General features: G+C 45.1%; 1 protein-coding gene across 8 annotated transcripts in view; it reads left to right on the forward strand.

Annotated features, from left to right (window-relative positions):
- The window catches only part of RERE (arginine-glutamic acid dipeptide repeats), a 517539-nt gene that overhangs the window by 325140 nt on the left and 168931 nt on the right, over positions 1 to 23468 (forward strand). The gene's annotated exons all lie outside the window — the stretch shown is intronic.

The raw sequence follows: 23468 nt of genomic DNA on the forward strand, positions 1-23468 counted from the left end.
AATTGCCTTGTATTCACCCCAGTGCTTGGTGCAGTGCATTCATTCATTCACATTTATTGAACACTTACTGTGTGCAGAGCATTGTACTAAGCGCTTGGAAAGTACAGTTCGGCAACAGGAGACAATCCCTATCCAACAACGGACTCACCATCTAGAAGGGGGAAGACACACAACAAAACAAAACAAGTGGACAGGCATCAATATCATCAATATAAGTAGAATTATAGATATATTCACATCATTAATAAAATAGAATAATAAATATGTACATATATACACAGGTGCTGTGCTTGATACATGGTTAAGGGCTTAACAATTATTACTACTTTTTTATTATTATCGGGCCCTCGGAGAACTTGTCCAAACAACAACTGATGCCTAGGTACTAGGCAGGCGTTCCTGGCTTAGTGGAAAGAGCACGGGCTTGAGAGTCAGGGGTCGTGGGTTTTAATCCTCCCTCTGCCACGTATCTGCTGTGACCTTGGGCAAGTCACTTAACTTCTCTGTGCCTCAGTTACCTCATCTGTAAAAATGGGGATTAAAAAATGTGAGTTCCAAGTGGGATAATCTGATTATCCTGTACCTACCCCAGCACTTAGAACAGTGCTCTGCACATAGTAAGCACTTAACAAATACCATTATTATTATTATTATTATTATTATTATTATTATGACCTCCAAGCTGGTGTATCTTGCCGCCAGTCCCTCGATCACGTTCTGCCTCTGGCCTGGAAGTCCCTCCCATTTCGTATCCAGTGGTCGATCACTCTCCCCACCTTCAAAGCCTAATTAAAAGCACATCTCCTCCAAGAGGCCTTCCCTGACTAAGCCCTCATTTCCTCTTCTCCACCCACCCCCCCTTCTGTGTTGCCCTTGCACTTGGATCTGCACCCTTTATTCACCCCATGCTCAGTCCTGTGGTACTCAGGTACAGAGCCCTAATTTTATTAATTTATCTCTCCCCTTTAGAGTATACACTCCTCGTGGGCAGGGAACATATCTATCAACTCTGTTATAGTGGACTCCAGGTGTAGGTACAATGCTCTGCCCACAGTAAGCACTCAATAAATACCACTGATTGGCATCTTGTACTTGATCATGCAGGGCACCATTGAACCCGGGCTGGGCTCCCTCTGCAAGGCTCAAGCTTCTGGGACTCCTACTTCTACTTCATTTTTCTGAATCCAGAAGCCTCATTCCATCCCTTTGGCTTTGGGCTTTCCCCAACTCCGTCCCTGGAGGCCAGATATCACCACTTCCCTCTTCCAATTTTAAAGGAATGATAATAGGAATAGTGATGGTATTTGTTAAGCACTTACTATGGGACAAGCACTCTTCTAACTGCTGGGTTAGATTCAAGCTAATCAGTATGGGGTTCACGGTCTTGAATCCCATTTTCCAGATAAGGAAACTGAGGCCCAGAGAAGTGAAGTGTCTTGCCCAAGGTTACATAGACAAGTGGCAGAGCTGGGATTTGAACCCAGGTCCCGCTGACTCCCTAGCCTTTGTTCTGTCCACCAGGCCATGTGGCAAGGAGTCCGAGCATTCTAGCCCATAACAGAGGTGCTTTAATGGTTTGTGGCCAAGCATTGCTCTGCCCTTTGCTGAATATTTTAGTGCTGGGAGCATGTCTGTCACAACCAGCCAGACTCTGCAGCCACCACTGCAGAACACCAAGTTGCCTGGCCCAAGGAATTGATTGATGATTGATTGATTGACGTACCCCAAAACTCAGACACTGGACCAGACCATACTCTAGTTCAGGTTCTTGAACTCCTTGCAGGGCAGACAAGATATAAATACATTAAACCAGCAGTGAGCTGAAAAATACTACACTTATGCCCTATTGAAGCAGTAGGTCAGTTTTAATAGTGGTGTTCACGTCATTCTAGGGTCAGTATTTCTGCCTTTTATGGAGGTCTTAATCCTTGTGAAACCTATCTTGCTTTATGGTCATATGATTTAGGAGTACATTATTTGGGGGCAAGACTTTAGCCTGCTTTGCTTCTGCGACTGACTCCTAGACGTCATGCTTTTCTGGTACTGCTTAGACACTAGAGCTCCCTTGAGTTCATTGTCGTATGGTCTCATAAGGTTCTCAGACTTTTATCTGCTAGACATCAAATCCGATTAATCATTCAGTGGTAGTTATTGAGTTCTTACTGTGTGCAGAGCAAGCAATTGTATTTGAGTGCTCGCTTTTCATTCATTCAATTCATTTTGTCAATCATAGTTTTTGGGTGCTTACTGTGTACGGAGCAGTGTACTAAGCTCTTGGAAAGTACAATTCAGCAACAAAGAAAGACAATCCCCGCCCACATTGGGCTCACAGTCTAGAAGGGGGAAGACAGACATCAAAACAAGTAAACAGGTAAACAGGCATTAATGTAAACAGAATTACAGATATGTACATGTATACACAAGTCCTGTGGGGCGGGAATGAAGGATAGAGCAAAGGGGATGATTCGGAGCGATGGGGGTGGGGAGCTGAAGATAAGGGGGGCTTAATCTAGGAAGGTCTCCTGGGGGAGTTGAGCCTTCAGTAGGGCTTTGAAGGGGGAAAGTGTGTTTGTTCACATAACACTGTACTAAGTGCATGGGAGAATACAGTATAACAGTTAGACACATTCCCTGTCCACAACAAACTTGCCATCTAGAAAGGTAGACGGGTATTAATATAGACTATGGATAGGTGCATAAATGGCAAGGTGCTGAAGATGGGGTGCATAAAGGGTGAAAAATCCAAGGGCAAGGGTGACACAGAAGAGAACGAGAGAAGAAAGGAGAGCTAAGTCTGAGAAGGCCCCTTGGAGGAGTTGACATAAATTCAACAATAGTAAAATATCAGTGTTCAGACATTAGTGATAGGTGAGACAGGACTTTTGATGAATATGTTCCATATGTGTACAGTGAAAATAAGTGGGTTTCATTTCTCTGCAGAGCTTTACCTTTTATGCAGATAAGCTAAACTAGCTTTGAAAACACATTCTTGGAAAAGACTGTGGCTTATTAAATTGCTTCTGAATTTTGGGGGCAAGTGAGAAATAGGGATGTAAGTTCTCATTGTCTAAGTTTTTGAATAATACAGTGAAAAATTGAACTGGGAATTTGTGAGGGAGTGGAGAAATGGAAAGCATTTTCTATCTTTCCTTTCCCGTTCTGCTTCTTAGTGCTGTTTTCTTCCCACCAAAACCTTCACTGCGGGCAAAGATTGTGTCTTCAAACTGTTGTTCTCCCCTAAGTGTTTAATACACCCAGGAGATGCCCAATAAATACTTTTCATTGGTTGGTTGATTGGTGACTTCTTCCTCTCATCACTTGGCGGAACTGGACAGGCCAGCCGTGATTGGGAAAAATCTCAGTGAGCCGCGTTCCGTCTGGGCCTTAAACACTACACCATTCTAACCAGCGCCTGTCAATCCATGGTATTTATTGGGTGCCCATCAGTTGTAAATCACTGCAGTAAGTGCTTGACCCACTAGCTTCCTTGACTGAGAGAGCTGGGGAGAAGTGCAGTGCAAGTAAAAGGACACCCTTTTTGCAAACCTTCTCCCCATCAAGTGTCCTTCCAGTATTTCCCAGGAGGAAATCCTTGCTTCCTTGCTTCATGCGTAAGTGAGAAGCAGCATGGTGTACTGGATAGAGCAGGGGCCTTGGAGTCAGAAGGTCGTAGGTTCTAATCCTGGCTCCACCACTTGCCTGCTGTGTGAATTTGGGCTTGAGTTCTGTGCCTCAGTTACCTAATATGTAAAATGGGAATTGAGACTTTGAGCCCCAAGTGGGAAAGGGACTGTTCTCAACCCAATCTGTGTCTATCCCAGCACTTAGTATATTGACTGACATGTAGTAAGTGCTTAACAAATACCATAATTGTTATTTTTATTATTAGTTGTTGAGATGATCTGGGTGCTGAGTTGTTTTCAGGGATTCCCATTTAGGGTGGGAGTGGGGGGCAACAATGTGAACTCCATGTGGAACAGGGACAGTGTCCAACCTGATTTCCTTGTCTCTACACCAGCACTTAGATCAGTGCTTGACATATAGTAACTGTTTAACAAATACCATCATTATTATTATTAACTCCCTAGATTTCTGGAGCTTAACAGATCAGCTCCGGTCAAATAAGCACTGCTGGCCCTTTAGTGTTACTCAGATAGAAATTATTTTCTTTTCACTTTTAGCACACGTGGCTTTAGGACCAAATCAATCAATGGTATTTACTGAGTGCTTAACTGTGTGCACAGCACTGTACTAAGCACTTCGGAGAGTACAAGAAATACAAAATACGATTGAAATATGAGACAAAAGAGTAGGTAGACACGATCTTTGCCTTGGCTTAAAGCCTAGAGGGAAAGACAGACATTAAAATAAATTGCAAGTAAGGGAAATGACAGAGTACAGGAATATGTACATGAGTGCTGTGGGGCTGGCAGTGAGGTGATTATCAAGGGGGTACAGCTCTGCACACAGTAAGCCCTCAATAAATACGATTGAATGAATGAACTGTATCGGCAGCACAGAAAGGAGGGCCGATAGGAGAAGGAAATGAGGGAATGTCTTTTGGAGGAGATGCAATTTTTAGTAGGGCTTTCTTAGTGGGGAGAATGGTGGTCTGTCATGAAGTGGAAGGCATTTCCAAGCCTCAGGGAGGATGTGGGCGAGGGGAGGGGTTGGGGTGAGGCAGACAAGATTGAAGTACAGTTACTGCTAGGCATTAGAGGAGCGAAGAGCGTGGAGACTGAGTTGTAGACCTAGGAGATCAGTGAGGTAAGTATGAGGGGACAGCTGATTGAATCAACAAGACTTTTGCTGGACGAGTCTCACATCAAAAGCTGCAAACACTTGGCAAAAAGATGACTGGCTGGTTCATTGTTGGCTTCGCTGGTCTTTGCCCCCAAATTAGCCTTTTGTTATGTTCAAGTTCAGTTGGACTCATCAAACCTCCTGAGTTTGGGTAGAGAAATGTAAGCTGTGACTTGGCAAATTAGTGTCTTTGAAAAGTATGCTGTGTTGGGTTTTCTCTGCAACCCCCAAATTACTAGGTTATAGAATATAGGAATTGTTCTTTAACATAAGCATGAAAGCTAAAATTTCAAGAAAATATATTTTGTAATAGTTAATATAAATTGAGAACTTTGCAAGAGCAATTATTTGAAATCATTTGCATAAGTGGTCTAGGTTAGAACTGTGCAGAGAAAAGCAAGACAGACCATACCTGAGTAGTCAAGACATTACCCCTAGCATAGATTTTTGAGGAAGACTTTGCCAAAATAGCCTTATAAAATTAAATACAGCTAGTTATTCAGAGCATGATCAATTAATCACTGGCATTTATTGAATGGATTACTGTATGCAGAGCTTCGTATTAAGTGCTTGGGACAGTACAGTACTCAGTCATTCAATCTATATATTCAGTCTGTCACCAAATCCTGTCAGCTTTACCTTCACAACATCTCTAGACTCTGCCCCTTTCTTGCCATCAAAGCTGTTGCCACACTGATCCAAGCACTTATCCTGTCCTGTCTTGCATAGCATAGTATGCTGTGCTGTCCTGCATAGCATAGTAAATAGAGCACTGGCCTGGGAGTCAGAAAGTCATCAATTCTAATCTGGCTCTGCCTCAGTTCCCTTCTCTGTAAAATGGGGATTGATACCGTGAGCCCCACGTGGGACAGGGACCGTATCCAACCCGATTTGTTTGTATCTACCCCAGCATTTAATACAGTGCCCGGCTCATAGGAAGCGCTTAACAAATACCATCATTATTGTTATGATCAGTCTCCTCACTCTTTGCCTCCTGTCTCTCCCCTCTTCTGATCGTACTTCACTGTACTGCCCAGATCATTTTTCTTAAAAAAAACGCTCAGCCTCCATCTCCCCACTCGTCAAAAACCTCCAGTGATCATCCATCTGTCTTTGTATCAATTAATCCATCAATTAATTGTATTTATTGAACGCTTACCATGTGCAGAGCACTGTACTAAGCACTGGGAGAATACAGTACAGCAGAGTTGGTAGACACATTCGTTGCCCACAACGACCTCGAAGTCTGGGAGGAGACAGGCAGAAGTATAGCTTTTAAGGCATTCAGTTGACTCTTGTCCTCCTGCCAACCAATAATAATAATATTAATGCTTATGGAATTTGCTAAGCACTTACTATGTGCCAGACACTGTACTAAGTGCTGGGGTGGATACCAGCAAATCGGGTTGGACACAATCCCTGTCCCATGTGAGGCTCACAGTCTCAATCCCCATTTTGCAGATGAGGTAACTGAGGCCCAGAGAAGTGAAGTAACTTGCCCAAGGTCACACAGCAGACAAGTGGCAGGGCAGGATTAGAACCCATGACCTTCTGACTCCCAGGACCATGCTCTATCCACTATGCCTTGCAGCTTCTCACCCAACCAGTATCTACCCAAGCACTTTGATAGTCACCCCATCCCTTATACTCTGGTGAATCCTCCTTCCCGTAGTTTATTTTAATATCTGTCTCCCTTGCTGGATTGTAAGCTTCTTGAGGACAGGGATTGTGTCTACCTCCTATACTGTACTCTCCTAACCACTTTATACAGTGATTTGTCCACAGTAAGTGCCCAAATGCCAGTCATTCATTCATGCAGTCATATTTATTGAGTGCTTACTGTGTGCAGATCACTTTTCTAAGTGCTTGGGAGAGTACGGTATAACAATAAACACATATTCCCTGCCCACATCGAGCTTACAGTCTAGAGGGGTTGACAATCATTCACATAAATTATAGATATACTAGATTACAGGTATGAGTTGAGTGATATTTTTTGAACGTTTATTGTGTGTTTTAGGAGCAGCCCGGCCTAGTGGAAAGAGCATGGGCCTGGGAGTCGGGATCTGAGTTCTAATCCTGACTTGCCACTTGCCTGCTGCATGGCCTTGGCAAGTCACTTAATTTTTCTGGGCCTAAATTTCCTCTTCTGTCAAATGGGGATTCAGTACTTGTTCTCCTTCCTACTTGGACTGTGAGTCTCAAATGGGATAGGGACTACATCCGACCCGATTTCTCTATATCTACTATGCGGACTTGACACATAAGTTCTTAACGAAAGCCATGAATCATTATTATTGTGCCGAGCACTGTATTAAGGGCTTGGAGGAGTACAGTATTGTAAGTAGACATGACCTTGCCCTCAAGTTGTTTCCAGGCTAGTGGCAAACTGTGCTTAATCTCGTGATCTGAATCGTTTTAGAACTAAACTTTTACTATTCATTCATTCAATAGTATTTATTGAGCGCTTACTATGTGCAGAGCCCTGTACTAAGCGCTTGGGAACTTTACTATGTCTATGCATAGAGGAAGGAGTGGGAGGGGGGAAGAGAGAAAACATGTATGTAAGAGGTTTCCAGAGAAGGCCCACTGACAATAAGATTCTGTCCATATATATGAGTACAGCTGAAAAGGTCACTGCATGAGACCAACAGACCCTGCCAGTTAACTGTGTTAATCCTTTATACTCTGTAGGATTTTTGAGCCTGCCTCTCGGCACACTGATTTCCATGAAGTCTCTCTCGATGAGATCCAGCCCTCTCAAGATTTTTGATCAGCTGGTCCACCTGCTGCAGCGGTCTCCCCATAGTCCACTGCAATTTGCTCTGAGATGGGGCTTCATTCTGTCTCTGTGTCATTTGTTCTGCCCAGCTGCGTAGCAAGGATCTCCTTATCAGTTGGCCATGCAGCAGTTGCTTTGGCATCCTCCTGTGGTCCATTCTGCTCACATGCCCTGCCTCACAGAGCGGGATTGCCCTGAGCTGTGCTTCGACATTGTAAGCCGACCACATTCTGGGTCCCCAGTGTTGGCAGTCATGTCTGGCTGTTAGATCTTAATTGTGTTCAGAGATGGCACCCGTGAAACTACTCCTAGAAGAGCAGAGCTTTAGTGAATCTGCTGATTTGTCTCCCTCTCGGAACCTCCGGTGCCCCATCACCCTCTTCTCTCACCCTTGCTGATCTAGCCCTAATTATTGACAAAATTGAAGCACACCTCTCCTATCCTAAAAAGCCCTTCTCTGGACTAGGCACCATCCTGTTATCACCCTCCTCCCATTCTTGTCTAAACTCCTTGACGTGTTTTACACACCTGTCACCTCCACTTTCTCCCCCTCCAACTCCTTCCTTGGCACTCTGTAATTCATTGTTCCCTCCCCCTGAGACTCTGCTCTCCTTCTTGTCAATTATAACAGATTACTCCATCCTAGTCTTTCTTTGCCTCTCAGCTGCTTTTGACACTGTGGACCACTCCCTTCTGGAAACGTAATGTAACCTTGGTTTTTCTGTTACCTGTGGCCATCCTCTCTGGCTCATCTTTTTCAGTGTCTTTCACCGGCTCTTCCTCTGCTTGCCACCCTGTAACCGTGGATGTCCTTCAGGGATCACTTTTTTCAATTTACACTTACTCTGTTGGGGAGCGCATCCCCTTGTGGCTTCAACTATCACCTCTATGCAAATGACTCCTTAATTTACCTTGCTGTCCGGACCTCTCTGATTCTCTGCAGTTTCACATTTGCATGTGCGTTCAGGTAATTTCTAATAATAATAATAATAATAATAATGATGGTATTTGTTAAGCACTTACTATGTTCCAAGCAGTAAGTGCTGGGGTAGATACAAGGTTATCAGGTTGTCCCACGTGGGGCTTACAGTCTTAATCCTCATTTTATAGATGAGGTAACTGAGGCACAGAGACATTGAGTGACTTGCCCCAAGTCATACAGCTCATAAGTGACGGAGCCACGATAAGAACGCATGACCTCTGACTCCTGAGCCCGTGCTCCTTCCACTAAGCCACACTGCTGCTTATTTTCTATTCTATTTTCTTATTTTCTGTTGGGTAGCCTGCTAGCACCTCAGGCTCAATATGTCCAGAATGGAGCTCTTCATCTTCTCTTTCACCTCCTCTCCTACACCTAAGTTTCCTGTCACACTTGACGGCACCACATTCCTCCCCATCTCTCAAGCCCGTATCTTGGCTTGATAATGGTAATAGTTAAAATGAGAAGCATTGTGGCTTAGTGGAACGGGTACAGGCTTGGGAGTCTGTCACTTGTCAGCTGTATGACTTTGGACAAGTGACTTAACTTCTCTGGGCCTCAGTTACCTCATCTGTAAAATGGGGATTGAGTCTGTGAGCCCTACGAGGGACAACCTGATTACCTTATATCTACCCCAGCATTTAGAACAGTGCTTGGCACATAGTAAGCGCTTAACAAATACCATTATTATTATTATTACATTTAGTGCTTACTATGTGCAACCTACTATATTAAGCGCTGGGAAAAATGTGCACAGAGGAGGTATAGATGCAGTCCCAGGTCCCCAAGGGGCTTTCTTGCCATAAATTGTAGGTCCCTTTGGGATCAAGCAGTGGCAGATGGTCCAAATGACTTCCCTCAGGAAGTTTCAAAAGTCAACATTGAGGGGACAGGGTCTGAGAGACTGCACGTTGGACCCCGCCTAAGGATGCCATTGTCAAATCGGATATTTAGGGTTCCTTTTGAGGACCGCGGCAGTTAAAATAAGCCCCAGCGTCCTCGATACTCCTTATCTGCTGCTGGTTTCTCTAGGCCCATATGGTTGGAAACCATTTCTTATTTTAAACTTTTCTTTCAAAGTCTTTCAAGTGTCTCATTCTAGCACCAGGCAGATTCTCTCTAGTCCTCAACCATCCACCTTCCGCTGCGTGAATACTATTTCAACCCCAGTGGCCCCTTCTCCACCCCCCAGTGGGCCCCCTGCCCTCCCTGCCTCCCCCTCCCCAAATACACACACTCACACAGCTGGTGGAATATGGGGGCAAATGGACTTTGGAAAGTAATTCCCAGAGACCTCCCAGCAGGAACAAATAGACTTTTATAGGTGCATTGTGGGTGTAATGTTTACTTTGTCTGAAAGCCCTTTTTTCTTGTGAAGTTCCATTCCCTTTAGTACCATCTCAGTATGCAGAAAGGGAGCAAAGTTTCTGCCAGAAAGAAGAGCCTAATCTTCAAAGGCCCCCAAGGATGCTGACATCTGATTCCTGCCCCCCCCCCCCCCCCCCCCCCCCCCCCCCCCCCCCCCGTCTTCCCCCCATGGGGTTGGAAACTCTACCCCAGTATGTTAGCGCTGTGAAGTCCTTGGGTGCTAGATGGACAAGGCAGCGGTCCTTGCAGTCAGTAGATGTGATATGTTCAATTGAACAGAAAGGAAAAGTAGCAGGAAGGAAGAAGCCCCCAAGTCAATGGTTTTATATGCAAATTGGTGACTTTTGGTGGCTATAACAGGGGAAAATGTATTTCCCCATTTCCACACCTCCCTCGATAGTATCCAGCAATGACTTCTGTCATTCTGTGGCTAAGGCTTGGGGCAGTTGAAATAGTCTTGCTTTTGCTTCCTGGTCCGGGGTGTGGTGTGCGTGTTTTTTTTGTGTGTGTGTGTGCGCGCGTGCACATATTACAGCAGGGACGCATGGTGATCCAAGTGGAAAGAGCCTGAGCCTGGGGATCAGAGGGCCTGGATCTTAGTCCCAGCTCTGCCATGCCAGTTGTTTGCTGGGTGACTTGGGACAAGTCACTTTAGTTCCCTGTGCCTCAGTTACTTTATCAGTAAAATGGGGATTAAATCCTCCCGCCAGTTTAGATTGTAAGCCTCAAGTGAGACATAGTGGCCAACTTCCTTCTCTTGTATCTAACCCAGTGCTCAGTTTGGTTCTTGGCATATAGTTAGTGCTTAACAAATATTTTTTAAAAAGACTCTTTTCTTGTGCACGTTCTTTTTGTTGTTGTTGTTTCTTATCTATTTTTCTTCATCAGGCTTCAGCGTCCTTACTTCTGGACAGTAGGCCATACTTGTTGGCCTGTAGAGCAGAGGGCAGAGCAAAAATTTTTGCTTTTGTCGTTTTGTTAGTATCATGATTTTTACCCTTACAAATTCATTAATACCATGTTCACTTGCTCTCTGTTCTTAGGTCCTCGTTCTGTTGTAGGCTGCTTTGGTACAGAGACATTTTTCTTTAAAACTCAGATTCTCTGGCCAGGGCTCATAAAAAGAACGGAAAAGGCCCTGAGGACTTAGCTGGCCCTTCCAAAAATGAGCCCTTCCCCTCTCTCCCGTCCCCCACTCTTCACTACGCAAGCAGCTGCATAGATGCTTATTCCTTCTTCTTTCCAGCTCCAGTTGTGTACTTGTTTCCAAGGCTCAGAACCTGACCATTCCAAACAGATGATTGTGGTTGTTGCACCTAGGGTTTTCATGGAGTGAGGGATGTTAGTTCTGGGTTCAAAAGTTGTTTTGATGAGGCCCTGTGTGCAATGAATGACCAAATAACTTTGCTAGAGTACTGGTCCCACTATTGACTTGGTCATTAGGGTCAGGTCACCCAACGCACTACTTTAGAAGGGAAGCAGTGTGGCCTAGTGGCAAGAGCATGGGCTGGAGAGTCAGAGGTCTTGGGCTCTAATCCCAGCTTCACCACTTGTCTGCTGTGTGACTTTGGGCAAGTCACTTCACTTCTCTGTGCCTCAGTTACCTCATCTGTAAAATGGGGATTAAGAGTGTGAGCCTCATGTGGGATGGGGACTGTGTCCAACCTGATTGCCTTGTATCTACCCCAGTGCTTAGAACAGTACTTGGCACATATTAAGTGCTTAACAGATATTCATTCATTCAATTCAATAGTATTTATTGAGTGCTTACTATGTGCAGAGCACTGTACTAAGCGCTTGAAATGTACAAATCGGCAACAGATACAGTCCCCGCCCTTTGACGGGCTTACAGTCTAATTGGGGGAGACAGACAGCAAGAACAATGGCAGTAAATATATCATAATTATCATTATGATTATTATTATTATTTAGAAGGTAAGGAGAAAGAACCCTGGAAACAGAGAGAAGCAACCTGACCTAGTGGAAAGAGCATGAGTCCGAGGATCTGGGTTATACTTCCACCTCCATTATTTGTCTGCTGTGTGACTTTGGGCAAGCCAACTTGTCTGTGCCTCAGTTACCTCATGTGTAAAATGGGGATAAAGACTGTGAGCCCTCTGTGGAAGAGGGACTGTGTCCAACCTGATTTCATTCTCTCCACCGCAGCACTTAGTATGGAGCCTGGCACATAGTAAGTGCTTAACAAATACTTTAAAAAAAACAAACCACAAAACCTAAAAAAATCTAGAGAGGTAGGTGCCGAGGACCTTTGCCCTCTGAGTCTGCCATAGAATGCAGGCTAGAACTTGAATTTTTCTCTCCTGAGGCCATGTGTTGACCTCATTAGGTCATGCTGCTGTCAGGATTTGTTTTGCTCCTGGCTAGAGCAGGGATCAGTGCTTGAATGTGGGACCAACTCACCCCAGCTCCCTGAGGGGTGTGCAGGATACAGTGTGCATCCAGTAAAACAAGTTTACTAGGGAATTTCAGACTCATTCCTGGGTCTCAGGACCCAGGACCCAGGACCCCTTAAACCTTTTCCATGTTTAAGGTTCGGTATAGCTTGGACCTCTCAGTGCTGACCAATGGATGACCCTTCTGACCTTGTGGCCGCTGTGTTAATTCACAACTAAAATTGGATCCATGGACCTTTCGGGGAAGACCCAGTTGATGCAAGTATTTTGTGAGCCCCCTCCTATAGCGCACTGAACTAAATGCTTGGGAATGTACTAAATAATAATAATTGTGGTATTAGTTAAGCACTTACTATGTGCCAGACACTTTACTAAGCTCTAGGGTAGATTGTGTTGAACACAGTCCCTGTTCTCTTTGGGGTTCACACTGTTAATCCCCATTTTACAGGTGAGGTAACCGAAGCCCAGAGAAGTGAAGTGACTTGCCCTGGTCTCACCCAGTCATGTGGCAGAGCTGGAATTAGAACCCAGGTCCTTCTGATTCCCAGGCACATGCTCTATTCACTAGGCTATGCTACCTCCCTAGAAATCAGTCAATGCTGTTTTTCACTGACCATTTTCTGTTTGCAAAGCACTGTACTAAGCACTTGAGAGGGTACAATAAAACAGAGTTGATGGATGCGTTCCCTGCCCTTCAGGAATTTACAGTCTAGAGGGGCAGGCAGATGTTCAAATGAATTACAGATATGTGCAAAACTGCTGAGCAGGGAGTGAATATCAGGTGGTTAAAGGGTATAGATCCGAGTGCGGAGGCATCACAACAGGAAGATGAGAGTTTAGGAATTGAACACAAAGAAGCAGCGTGGCCTAGTGGATAGATCACAGGCCCGGGAGTCAGGAGGAGTTGGGTTTTAATCCTGACTCTGCCACTTGCCTGCTGCAAATCTACTGTGTGACCCTTGGCAAGTACCTTCACTTTGTCTGTGCCTCAGTTATCTCATCTGCAAAATGGGGATTAAGACTGTGAGCTCCTTGTGGGGTCCTGGACCCTGTCCAACCCAATTAGTTGTATCTATCCCAGTGCTTAGTAAAGAGCCTACACATAGTAAGCACTTAACAAATACCATATTTTTTGATAATAAAAAAAGAAAAAAGACAGGCCCTGCCCACTGGGAGCTTAATAATAACAATAATAATAATAATAATAATAATAATAATAATGGTATTTTTGAGGTGCTTACTATTTGCCAAGCACTGTTCTTAGCCGGGGGGGGGTAGATACAAGGTAATCAGGTTGCCCCACATGGGGCTCCCAGTTTTAATCCCCATTTTCCAGATGAGGTAACTGAGGCCCAGAGAAGTGAAGTGACTTGGCCAAAGTCACAGAGCTGACAAATGGAGGATCTGGGGTTAGAACCCACGACTTCTGACTCCCAAGCCCGGGCTCTTGCCACTAAGCCACACTGCTCCTCAGGGTGAGATATAGAATTTGTGCCTGTTTACAGTTCTCCTTCTCTATTTTAAATGGAGCTCGTGGCAGGGTCTTCATTATGCTTATCAGTGCCTGGAGAAAAGGGGAGTAATAAAGTAAACACCCCCTGCCCACCAGCTCAGACCTCTTCATAAAGAGCCTTTTCTGGATTAGAGATTAGCACTCCTCTTGTGTTCTGCTTATGGACACTTCTGTCTCTTTGATATTCAGTTGCAAGCTTCTAGCTCCTTTCTGTCCAGCCCCTGTTTACTTCATAGAATACAATGTTTCCATGGCAACAGGTTACTTTTCAAAGGGAACATCTTGTCATTTTATTTAATCCACTGCAGCTGAAGAGGACTGAAATATTAAGTTGTCGTTGCTATGGATACTGCTTTGTTACATCAGTTTCTTTTGTGTCAGATTTCATATACGGTGCTGGATTTTTTTTGGTGGTGGCGGTGTTTCTCATGGAATAAACATGGTGACTTCCAATTATAATTGTAATCACTTATTATTCACCAATATAATTTGGCTCTGCAAACTACTGGGTGTTTCAGCTTCCAAAGCAAAGGTTTGTAAAGCTGCAGAGGGCTCTGGTTTAACTGGCAAAAAATATCTGAGGTGAATTATTTTTGCGTGAAAGTGCAAAACGTGCTCAGGGAGGGTAGTGACAGAGTCCCTGCCATTATCTATAAGGATGAAATATCCCCAGTGATTCCATACTTGGCACCTTAAAATCCACTGAAAGAGGTTTGAGTTCGAACTATTTGCCCTGCACGGTACCTCTGGTCTTCCCGAGGGTTTGCTTAGTTGCTACTTTCCTCTAGATTTCTTTTTGGCTCAGTGGAAAGAGCACGGGCTTTGGAGTCAGAGGTCATGGGTTCGAATCCCAGCTCGGCCACTTGTCAGCTGGGTGACTTTGGGCAAGTCACTTAACTTCTCGGTGCCTCAGTTACCTCATCTGTAAAATGGGGATTAAAACTGTGAGCCCCACGTGGGACAACCTGATTCCCCTGTGTCTACCCCAGCGCTTAGAACAGTGCTCGGCACATAGTAAGCGCTTAACAAATACCAACATCATCATCATCATTAAAACCCAGCTCTTGGAATTCTGTAAAATTTACTCTCATTATCTACAGTACTTAAACTGACAGTTCTCTTTATCATTTCTCACTTCACCAATAAATCATGGTCTGCTCTGATCTCGGTCATGTTTAATCAGGCTGAATAGAGTGTAGCCAATGTCTCTCGGTCATTAAGATGTTTAGGCGCTTCGTCTTGGAATGTGGTTTTCCAAATCCTTGAGTTTTCTTCTGAAGGCTCGATCTTGCTTGGTTCCTGTTCCATCTTATTCTCCTCGTCCAGCAACCCACAAAGGCCGAATCTCACTATGAGCTCCTTTTGTTTGCTCTGCTGTCAGCTTTTCACCTCATCCATGGCAATCTGGCCTTGCAGTAGCTTCTCCCGTTGCAGGTGTACCACTTCACCCATCATTTCATGCTGCCTTTTTTCATGGTGCTGCCGACATTTATTACCTGTACTTGAACTGTTTTTCTCTGTCGTATATGAGCCAGTTATATTGTGTTTCCCGACAAGGAGCGCTTTGCTACTCTGTGGATTAGATTGTAGGCCAGCCGTTGGTCTCATGAAAGAAACAACATGAATTAAGTCATGAAAGTAAGGGGAAGCATTCATATTTATCATCAGCCATTTCCCAGAGCATTTTAAAATCACGACTGACAAGATTTGTGCCTTCGGTATTTGATTTTTTTTTTAAAGTATTATCTGTTCAACAAGTGGAGAAAGTAATAATTAGGAATGACGTGTTAGGATGTCAAAACATTATTGGTGTTTTTCTTGTATCACAGGACTTGGACTTGCATTTCAGTTACCATTACATTAGTATCTGCGACAGCATTTTGACCAACAGGATTTCCAACATTTTAGCAGGGTTGAGCTATCAGTAGGGTTAAAGAGAAATATTGAAATGCTAGTTGTAATAGGGAGTTTTGTAAATGGAGCAAGGGAAATTGACCAGTCAGTCGTATTTGAGTGCTTGTCGTGTACAGAACACTGTATTGAGTGCTTGGGAGAGTACAGTATAACAGTTGGCAGACACGTTCCAGGCCCACAGCAAGCTTACAAGTCTGAAAGGGGAGTTAACAGTCTAGAGGGGACTTTTGAAATGGCAAGCTGGTGGTAGGGTACAGTTACCCCCAGTGAGACCAGCTTCTTGCTCTCATGTTAACCCGGGGCCTCCCGGGTCTGTCTTGTTCTCTCAGACACATCCTACCCTCCAGAAATGGATGTGGTGCCAGTCTGTTGGACATTTACCTCTGAGATTCTCAACTTGTCACTTGGGATTTAGATCAAATTGTTCAATGGAAAGAGGCCAACATGAATGGCCTTTTCCATGTTTAACGGCCATTAGCAGCCAGTGCTTCTCTTTACCCTCTGCTTTTTATTTGGCATCTTCTGTTGAGATGAGTTGTCAGAAAAGAGAGAGAAGGAGCATGCCCTGGTGGATAGAGCAAGGGCTTGAGAATTAGTAGGTTCTGAGTTCTGATCCCTCTCCACCACTTAATATGTGCCGCGCATTGTTCTAAGCGCTGGGGTAGATACAAGGTAATCAGGTTGTCCCACGTGGGGCTCACAGTCTTAATCCTCATTTTACAGATGAGTTAACTGAGGCCCAGAAAAGTTAAGCGACTTGCCCAAAGTCACAAAGCTGACTAGTGATTAGAACCCAAGACCTCTGACTCCCAAGCTGTGTTTTTTCCACTAAAGCCACGCTGCTTCTGCCAATTGCCCATTGGGTGATCTTGGGCAAGGCGATGCACTTCTCTGTGCCTCAGTGACCTCATTTGTAAATTGGCGATTACGGCTGTGAGCCCATGTGGGACAGGGACTGTGTCCAACCTGGTTCACTTGTATCTACCCCAGCTCTTAGAACCGTGCCTGGCGCATAGTACACGCTTAACAAATACCATAAACAGCAACAACTAGTTATTTAAAGACTGGCACAGATAACTGTGAGTGTGTGGGTGTTAAATTGACGTCTGTGGTAAAATAAAACCACAGATGATGCTGCATCCCAGCTGAACATTGGGAGTCGGTTGCTGAGGTGTACTGCTGTCAAGAAGGGAAGGGCTTTCTTTGAGTGAGAGCTTCATATGAGCCCAGGAAGCAAAAGAAAAAGCAGCCACAGCATCAACACACAAGGGACAACATTTCTGTGTGCCCAAAGTGGTCGGGGCTGTGGCTTCCGCGTTGATTCTTTCAGCCCCTCACTCACTCATAGGTGAACCTTGTCAGCGGTGTCTTTTTCATCCTCAATGGTGTTTATCGAGCACTTTTTATGTGCAAAGCACTGTACTGAGCATTTGGAAGAGTACAATACAACAGAGTTTTGGGTGGCATTTAGGGCTTGAAGTGGCAGTTGGGGAATATCAATGAATCATATTTGAGCGCTTTGCTATTTGCAGAATACCGTTCTCGGTGCTTGGGAGGGTCAGTCAGTCATTCTTATTGAGCCCTTACCATGCGCAGAGCACTATGCTAAGAGCTTGGGAGAGTACAATACAAAGATAGACATGGTTCCTGCCCATAATGAGGTTATAGTCTATATTATGATATAAAGGAGAGATTACTTGAATAAGGCCTTCTGGAAGAGAGGAGATTTCAGAAGGGCTTTCAAGATGGAGAAGCAGCGTGGCTCAGTGGAAAGACCATGGGCTTTGGAGTCAGGGCTCATGAGTTCGAATCCCAGCTCTGCAACTTGTTGGCTGTGTGACTGTGGGCAAGTCACTTAACTTCTCTGTGCCTCAGTTCCCTCATCTGTAAAATGGGGATTAAGACTGTGAGCCCCACGTGGGACAACCTGATTCCCCTGTGTCTACCCCAGAGCTTAGAACAGTGCTCGGCACATAGTAAGCGCTTAACAAATACCAACATTATTATTATTATTATTACCTCCTTCGGCTAAGGACGGGGGAGGGAGTCCCACAGGGAGGAGTCGAGAGACTCGGCCCTCGGCCACCATGTCACCCCAAGCTGGGCCAGGGAGGAAGAGGTTGCTGGCTGGGCATACTGTAAACAGAATGGCCAGGCCCAAGTGCCATAAAAGTTCCTGCAGCCTCACTTCCCGGATGCCTCTTGGTTGTTGCTGTGGCTCCTGCTGTGATGGTGGTGGAAGTGGTGGAAGGCAGCCGGCCCAGCAGGTGAGGTAATCCCCAGGGCTGGTCCCCCAATGGGTGGGGCCACACCTAGCCAGGCAGACCTCTGGCCTGCCTCAAACAAGGACCTCGGGGCAAGGAGGGGCCACAGCACCCCAAAGCAGAGCTGGAACACAGGTGGCTCTGGGAGTGGGGAAATTTCCGGCTGCCCTCTGATCCCAGCTCCCCCCTCAGAGCACCATGGAGGTGCGAGGGAAATCAGCATCCTTGAGTAGAGGGATGGGCTGGCCCAGCCGGTCACTCACATGTTGTTGGCAATGTCATGGTAGTACAAAGGATTGGTCTGTGCCTGATGGTTTTCAAAATCCTCTTGTCTTAACTTGAAAAATTATGTAATGGTTCAACCACTCAATCAGTAGTATTTATTAAGCACTTATTCTGTGCAGAGCTGTATACTAAGGAGTTGGGAGAGTAGAAAGGCCTTAGCAGACATGATCCATGCCCTCAGGGGAATGTACAATCTAGCAGGAGAGACAGATGTTAAAGTAAATTACAGGAAGGGGAAGCAACCAAGAATAAAGATCTTTAAAGAAGTGCTGTGCCCAGAGGGTGAGAACTGAAATGCTTAGAAGGTAAGGTGAGTTGCAGCGAAGCATAAAGGATAGAGCACAGGTCAGGGAATTGGAAGGATAAGAGTTCTAATCCCAGCCCCACCACTTATCTGCTGTGACCTTTGACATATCACTTTACTTTGCCTCAGTTACCTCATCTGTAAAATGGTGGGTTAAGACTGTGAGCCCGATGTGGGACATGGACTGTGTCCAACCTGGCTCCGTCACTTATCTCCTGTGTGACTTTGGACAAGTCGCTGAACTATGGACTGTGTCCAACCTGGCTCCGTCACTTGTCTCCTGTGTGACTTTGGACAAGTCGCTGAACTTCTCTGTGCTTCAGTTACCTCATCTGTTAAATGGCGATTAAGACTGTGAGCTCCATGTGGGACAGGGACTTTGTCCAACCTGGTTTGCTTGTATCCACCCCAGTGCTTAGTACAGTGCCCATCACTTAGTAAGCACTTAACAAATACTATTATTATTGTTAATATTATAATCACCCCAATTAGCTTGTACCTACCCAAGTGCTTCATACAGTGCCTGACACGTAGTAAGCACTTCAGAAGTACCATTAAAAAATAAATAAAAATAAGGGCCAAAGTGCATAGGTGATGCACTGGGAAGGGAAATAGAATGAGGAGATGAGATAGGTCAGGGAAGGCTTTCTGGAGGATGTATGACTTTAGTAGAGCTTTCAAGATAGGGAGAGTAATGGTGTGCCGCATGCGAGTTCCAGGTAAGAGGACGAGAGAGAGGAATTGAGGGTGAGTTGGTACTGGGGCCATGTGGGTCCATTCCAGCCTGCCATCTCCGACTGAGATACAAAAGGATGCTTATACCAGGATCTTCCAAGGGCAGCCGGCCCTTGTTGACAGCCAACATCAGGGTCAGGGATGACCTTTCTGTGAGAAGCCACGTGGCTTAGTGGGAAGAGCCTGAGACTGGGAGTTAGAGGATTTTGGTTCTAATCCCGGCCCCACCACTTGTCTCCTGTGTGGGCTTGGGCAAGTCACTTCATTTCTCCGTGCCTCAGTTATCTCATCTGTTAAATAAAAATTAACTGTGAGCCCAAAGTGGGATAGGGATTGTGTCCAATCGATTTTCTTGTATTTGCCCAGTGATTCCTTCAGTTCTTGACTCTTAGTGAGTGCTTTTTACCATAAAAAACCCCATTGTTATAATCTCTGTCAGCGCTACTGTTCATGTATTTATTTCACTCTCCTCAAGTCTTTGGGGCTTGCCTTTTTTTTCTTCCCACTGTCTAACAGAAGCCATTATGGGCCTCTCATCTATGAGTTTATCCAAGCCCTTCCTCAACTTTCTCATGTCTTGTGCCTACACAGTTTCCTCTAGCAATGAATGCCACTTAGCTCCCGCCGTATGAAGAGGCATTTCCTTTTGTTTGCCTTCATCCTGCTGACTTCAAACTTTAGTGGGGCAGTCGTGGTGTTGTGGGAGTTGGTGATTGATAATTCTGTGTTTTTATGATTTTATAAACCCTTTATGGTTCACTAAACTCCAATCATGTCGTGACTCCAAACCGTAGTCCTGATCTTTTCAGGGTACCCGTCTTCATAAGAAGCTATTCCATCCCTCCGACGGTGATTGTTGCCTTTCTTCATAGATTTTCCAGCTCTGGTGCTTCCTTAAGTTGAGGTGTGCCCAGAATGGCAAGTGGTATTCCAGATGTAGATGGGTCAGAGTGGCTAAACTCTGTTTTTCGTATTGTTTTCTATGTTGACGTTCACGGCTTGCCCCATTTCCCCGTTGTTTCGATCCTGCATTTAAATGTAGAGGGGAAGCTTAATTAAATGCTGCGAAGCCTGGAGTCCAGGCTGCTTGGCACACCGTGGGCGGCAAATGTGCCATTATCTTTCATTGTAGTCTGTGGAACGGTGGTACACAGAGGAAGATGACCGTGTGGGAGGGACACCCCACCGGATCCGCATCCAGCTGCCAGGGAGCATTCAGCGACCGGCCTTGTTGGCTGCTGGATACAGAACTACAGGAACAGGAATCTGGCAAGAATCGCTGGTGAAGTTTTTCCCAGTGCTCTTCTTATGGCCATGTGGAGTCCCTCCTGCTAGACCTCTTTCTGGGCATTGAGCCACTTTGCAGAAAGGTGCTGGGGAATAAAGAAATGGATTTAGCAGCTTGTTTTGTTTTGAGCATAGAGCTGTGGGAAGGGGCAGAGTGGAAGGAAAGATTCAGCAAAGCCGTTTTGAGAACACTGGCAGCTTTCTTCTTAATGATAAAGCCATTTGTTCCTTCCTGTGTCCCTGCTAACTCAACCTGAAATGGGAGACACTGGCCAACACCTTGCAAATTTTCTGATCATTTTGTAGGAAGGAGGAAAACTCAAATGATGAGACGTAGGAGCGGTGTGGCCTAGTGGAAAGAGCATGGACCTGGGAGTCAGAGGACCTAAGTTCCAGTCCTGGCTCTACCCCTTCCCTGCTGTGTGATTATGGGCAACTCAGCTCACTTCTCTGTGCCCCAGTATCCTCATCTATAAAATGGGTATTCAATGCTTGATCTCCCCCCTACTTAGACTGTGAGTCCCTTGCGGGACAGGGACTGTGTCTGACCTGATTATCTTATATCTTCACTAGCGCTTAGAAAAGTGCTGATATAGTAAGCATAGTAAACACTTCACAAATACAAGGATAATTCTGATAATAAGCTGAGAAAATTTCCCTTAATTCTGTGGATGGATGGATGTTGTTCAGCCTCAGGGTGCTGACTAGCACAGAACAGGAAGTCTTTTCCAATGCAGCTGGCCTCCTCTTTCTCCAGAATCCTTCCTCCCAATTCACTCCATCCCCTATCCTCTCTTCCTTAACCATTTAAGTTATACTTGGTTGCTTTCTTGCTTGGTTGGTTGGGAAGCAGCGTGGCTTAGTGGAAAGAGCACTAGCTGGGAAGCCAGAGGACATGGGTTGTAATCCCGGCTCTGCCACTTGTCTGCTTTGTGACTGTGGGCAAGCCACTTAATTTCTCTGTGCCTATTACCTCATCTGTAAAATGGGGCTTAAAACTTTGAGCCCCCCCATGGGACAACTTGATTACCTCGTATGTACTCCAGTGCTTAGAACAGTGCTTGGCACATAAGCACTTAAAAAACACCATAATCATTATTATTATTATTTTTCCATTTTCTAAACCCAATAAGAGTATCCTAGAAAGGACCTACGATCACAGGAGTGAAAGGAGGCACAGATTTTAGAGCGGGGGGTGAGGAGTGGGAGACTGGGTTCAAAAGAACAATAGTCAGAAGCCACAGTCTGGGGCCTTTTCAGCCCAGATTGGAAAATTTCATTTTCCATCTAAGACCTGGGACGAGAAAATATGGGTCCAGCTAAGAAAGTTTGGGGCAAATTGTTCCCTTGGTTCCCACAGCATTGGCACCTGTGTAACGTCATCCTGGTCTCCATTGCCACCATTCAACTCTTCCATTTAATCGTACCTGCCACTGGACTCTTAAACTCTCCACTCTACACTACCCAGCATCAGAAGTCTTTGGAACATAGGCAGGTCTTTGGAGAAACTTGGGTCAACCTTAGAGTCAGAGCGGTGGACACTCGGGTTCATAGCTAACCATAGAAATCCAGGATGGTCTACATGAATACTCTTCATGGGTCTCTCGTGTTTGGAACTGAGGAAGACCCTGTTTTCTCAGAGAACAGCCCTAAGAAACAAAGTTCCAGTTAGGAAGATCCCAGGTTGGTTTTGCCTGTTTAGTGGCCCTAGTTCACTAAGGCACCCACCATTTCCAGTTGTGTAAGAATTCAACTCCAGGAAATGCTTGAAAATGTTAGCCCAGTACCCTCCAGCATCCTCCACTGCCTTCCATCCCTACCCACAATTTCTCAAGGAGCTTGTAACAATCCTGTGAGAACCTAGGGTCATGTCTCTAGATCATCCCTGACATCTGGATTCTCCAGGTGGTCAGGGCTAGCTGCCATGTTTATTTCCAACAGATCTCCCCTGGGCATCCCTTTTCTTCCACCCTCTCATCCCAGGAGTGGAACATCAAGCTGATTTGGCACGAGATGAAAGAACTTCACTTCTGATTCGCTATGGTTTCCAAAAAATCCATCTTGATTCAGCCTGGATAGTATAAAACCTGAAGTGATTCAGCAAGCTAATTGAAAAGTTCAGGAGAAAGTTATCTGAGGAAAGAGCCTTCCTTTTCTAAAGAAGGGGAGTAAACTCTGGCTCCTTATGATGCCTGTCTGCAAGGTCATGCAACCCAGCCCATGAAAGTAGTAATAACATTGTGATATTTGCTAAGTGCTAACTGGGTACCAAGCAGAGTTCTAAGTCCTGGGTAGATGATAATAATTACGATATTTGTTAAGTGCTTACTATGAGCCAGGGACTCAGGTCCTTGTCCCACATGGGGCTCGCAGCCTAAGTATGAGCTAGATCCCCATTTTGCAGGTGAGGAAATTGAGGCACAGAGAAGTGAAGTGACTTGTCCAAGGTCACACAGCAGTTCAGTGAGCCTGACTCCCAAGCCCAAGCTTTTTTTCCATTAGGCCAAGCTGCTTCTCTTTGAAAAATACAATACAATAGAGTTGGTAGACACATTCCCTTGTCCAAAAGGAGCTTACAGTCTAGAGTGGGAGACAGACACTAAAAATCAATTATAGAAAGCGGAAATAGTAAAATACTAGTGTGTGAAGGTATTTTCAGAAGTGCAGTAGGACTGGGGTCTCAAAGAACAAAAGGCTTGTTCCATTTCAGGTTGCACCTTGGGGTAGAAAGCATCCACACACCTGAGAGCAACGGGGAAGAACAGAAAGCTTAAGGACTCTGTTAGTTCATAAAAGGAAAATTAAGGGGGATCCTTGGGG

This window comes from Ornithorhynchus anatinus, chromosome 5, assembly GCF_004115215.2.
Source record: "Ornithorhynchus anatinus isolate Pmale09 chromosome 5, mOrnAna1.pri.v4, whole genome shotgun sequence".
Lineage (NCBI taxonomy): Eukaryota > Metazoa > Chordata > Mammalia > Monotremata > Ornithorhynchidae > Ornithorhynchus > Ornithorhynchus anatinus.